The sequence below is a fragment of the Mirounga angustirostris genome, unplaced genomic scaffold, assembly GCF_029215605.1.
Source record: "Mirounga angustirostris isolate CCGP_5_RB_7025 unplaced genomic scaffold, mMirAng1.0.hap1 SCAF_10, whole genome shotgun sequence".
NCBI classification, from domain to species: domain Eukaryota; kingdom Metazoa; phylum Chordata; class Mammalia; order Carnivora; family Phocidae; genus Mirounga; species Mirounga angustirostris.
This window is the reverse complement of record NW_026991718.1, coordinates 38573063-38577057: the sequence shown is the minus strand read 5'-3', so window position 1 is coordinate 38577057 and position 3995 is coordinate 38573063. Positions and strand designations below refer to the sequence as shown.

Genomic DNA, 3995 nt, shown 5'->3' with positions numbered 1-3995 from the left:
GAGACCAGAGGAGTGTCAGGCCAGTGCAAGGGGATGTGTGGGCCATGATAAGGGCTGGGTTTTACCTAGAACAAGATGGAAGTCAGTGGAGCAATGGGAATTAGGAAGGTCACTCTATAAATCCATATCTACTAACTTAGAAGTATGTCCAGGATATACTGTTTTAGATGCAACCCTGCACTGGAGTTTATAGCACTGTGATAGAGTAGAGGCTTGAAACAGAAATGAGGCCAAATTATCAAAAAAGTTGTGTATGTTGCTTGTCTGAGTTGCCGTGTGCTACAACTCTTGTGTTTACATCAAGAGATAGTGTTTCTCTTCAGGCCCCTTTTGTCTCAGTGGCAGAAGCAAGGGGATAAAGAGGAGGTAATCATTTGGAAAGCCTGGCAATGAGACACACGTGTGGTGCTGCTGCTGTGACTTTAAGGTCTACCATCTTTAGAAGCTGACCTGTGGCAAGAATGGCTTCCCTGCTAAGTAGAAGAGAAAGTATAACTGGAGTGCTCAGGTTGAAAGATGAGGCACCCAAAGATTATATGCTGCAGATTGAGGCATGGATTCCATGAAGGAATAACACTGAAACCCAAGAGAGCAGGTGTTGCAGGATCTAGTACATCTTAAGGATTTCAACAATTAGTCACAATATGTGTTCTAGTTTAAGATAATAATAATAATAACAATAATAAATAGTCAGTGTTACATATCGCTAGGGGTGCACCAAGCCACACTGCCCAGGTTTGAGGCCCAGAATCTCAGCAACCCTGCTGAGTGGTTAGATATGTCTCACTAATAAGTGAGTATATCAGTCAGGATAGGCTAGGTTCTGCTGCAGTAACAAAGGACTCCCAAATCTCAATGGCTTGTAGCAGCAAAGGTTATTTCCCCCTCATGCTACATGATTTTTGAGGACTAGGCTATGTCTGTATTCCATGTTCTTTTCACTTCAGGACCCATGCTGATGGAGCAGCCTCTATGTGGAATACTGTAGGCCATTGTGGCTGAGGGAATCGAGATGTGGAGAACCATGGGCTAGTTCTTAAAGCTTCTACTTCAAAGCAATCCACTTCCCTTTGCCAACATATTATGTTACCCCTGAGTTTAACAGTATGGGGTTGGGGACTTTCACAGAAGAAAGAAAAAGGGGAAAATTCGGGGAGAATGAAGGAGTTAAATATTTCAAAATATCATGCAGCACCTAAGAACAGAAAACACCTGCTTCTTGTGGGTCACGTTAAGAGGATACCGAACATGGATCAATTATTTTGTGGTGATGTTAAAAATACCATAATTGGCACCATCAAGCTCAAATTCTCATGGAAATGGACTTTGTGGTTAACCACAGAAGTGAGCACAGCCACCAAGGGAATGCCATTCATGAAGAGCATCTGCGAGTAAGGTCACTGTGTAAAAATGGGGCAGTATGTCGGCATGGGTTCTGTCCGTGACTCTTCTCTTTCTTTCATACCTCACCTCTAATCATCAGCGAAGATTTCAAAATACATCTATCATCTGACTGCCTCCCACCACCTCCACTGCTACCTTCAGCTCCCACCTGGACCACAGCAATAGCCTCCTAACTGGACTCCAAACTTCTGCTCTTGCCCCAAGGAACATCCTAACCAAACATATCTCAGGTCATCTCTCTGTTAGTCTGAAAACCTTCCAGTGGCTTCCCATTTCACTCACACTAAAATCCAAATTCTTATAGTGCCTGTAAGGACCAACACTGGCCTCCTGTTACCTGTTAGGCCTTAGCCCTCTTTAGTCACTCTGCTGCAGTCACTCTGGCCTTCGTGGGACATGCCAGGTACACCTCTGCCTTATGGCACTTTCTGGTCCTTCTGCTGGGAACACTCTTCCCCCAGGTTACTCACATGCATGTTCCCACACATCCTCAGGTCTTTATCCAGATGTCACCTTCTTACTTAGAACCCCATTCTAGCCTCTTTTTCCCCTTCATAGCCCTTATCATCTTCTGATATTCTGTATAATACACAAATTTATTTTTCCCTATCTCCCCACTGAAAGCACCAGAGGGGCAAGAATTTTTTTCTGCCTTATTTTTTTACTGTACCCTAGTGCCTAGAACAGGGTCTGGCACACAGTAGATGCTCAGCTAATCTTTGTGAAACATTAAATGACTCCACTGTAGCTGAGAAATAAAAAAAAATTAAGCTGTAAGTGTCCTTAGATCAAGTCATATCTGCAATAAACCAGCTTTCTCACCTGTCTCCCACCTCATGGATAGGGTCACCATCCACCCCATGGCTCAAGCCAGAAAAACTGGAATCATCCTGAAGTCCTCCTATACTTTTAGCCCCTCTCTATGCATCACCAAGTCCTACTGATTATTCCTTACTGTTTTCCAAGCCCTTCCATTACCCTCCACCTCCTCTGTCAGTAACCTAGGTCATCTCCCCTCTCAATTAGGAGAACAGTCTCCTGACTTCTCTCTCTGCTGCTGCTCTCATCTCTTCCATTTTATAATTCAGGATCACCTTAAGCTTGCCTAAACCATCTAATGACTGCTGTTTGCTCTCAGCATAAAGTCCAAACTCCCTGGCATGGCTTAAATCCCCTTTCTATCTGGGTCAGTATAACTCGTTAGCCTCCTTTCTCTGGGCCTTTACACATGCTCTTCCCTTGGCAAAAAAAACTGTCTCTCCATCCCCTCTTTGCCTGGCTAACGTTGCAGTGTCACTTCTTCCACAAACCTGGGGCTCAGACAAAAGCCTGTACTTCGCCATCCTAGCATTCATCAACTTCTCTGTTGACTATTCCCCCACCCCACCTACCTACCCTAATCTCTGAGCTCTGAGGGCAGGAGAATGAAGGCTTGATGCTCAGCCTACTCTGGGAGGGTGAGAGAGGTGGCACTGGAGTTGTGTTTCAAAGGTGAACAGGAATTATTATTCCACCTTACTAACATTCCCCACAACCATGGTACATTTGTTACAACTGATGAACCTACACTGACACATCAAAATCACCCATAGTTTACATTATGTTCGCTCTTGGTGTTGTACATTTTATGTACAATGTGTATGACGTTGTAGAATGACATGTATCCATCAATATGGTATCATACAGAGTATTTTCACTGCCTTAAAAATCCTATATGCTCTACCCATTTATCCCTCTCCCTGCCCTCCCAATCCCCAGCAACCACTGATCTCTTTACTGTCTCCATAGTTATGCCTTTTCCAGAATGTCACACAGATAGAATCATACAGAATGTAGCCTTTTCAGATTAGTTTCTTTTACTTAGTAATATGCACTTGAGAATCTTCCATGTCTTTTCATGGCTTCATAGCTCATTCCTTTTTAAGTACTGATTGTCTAGATATACCACAGTTTATTTATCCATTTATCTGCTGAAGGACATCTTGGTGGCTTTTAAGTTTGGGCAGTAATGATTAAAACTGATACAAACATCTGTGTGCAGGTTTTCGTGTAGTCATAAGTTTTCAACTCCTTCGGGAAATACCAAGGAGCAAATTGCTGGATCCCATGGTAAGAGTATGCTTAGTTTTTAAAGAAACTGCCAAACTGTCTTCCAAAGTGGCCATACCATTTTTCATTCCTGCCAGCAATGAACGAGAATTCCTATTGTTTCACATCTTCACTACCATTTGGTATTGTCAGTGTTTTGGATTTTGGCCATTCTAGCAGGTGTTTAATGGTATACAAGATGGTTTTGAAGATACCACATGGCAGGTAAGTGGACCAATGAGAGGATTTCACTTTTCTAGAGCCTCTCATCATGGCAACTATGTCTTCAAATCTGCCTTACTATTGGTTCTAACAGGCATGTTCAGCTAAGTCAAATAAGCCAAAATATGATTTTTTTTGAAGTAAGAAGATGTTTAAACAGAAAAGATATTTAAGATGGTCTATTCAATAATTTGTTTTTTTCATAAACATTTCCTCGACTTTCCAAGGTTAGATATTACTTCCCTATAGCTCTTGTTAAACCAGGAACTGCAAGGATGAAA

General features: G+C 42.5%; 1 pseudogene; it reads left to right on the top strand.

Moving 5' to 3' along the window:
- The first annotated feature begins 373 nt into the window (after positions 1 to 373).
- On the top strand, positions 374 to 621 carry LOC123850751 (large ribosomal subunit protein eL37-like; annotated as a pseudogene).
- The last annotated feature ends 3374 nt before the right edge of the window (positions 622 to 3995 follow it).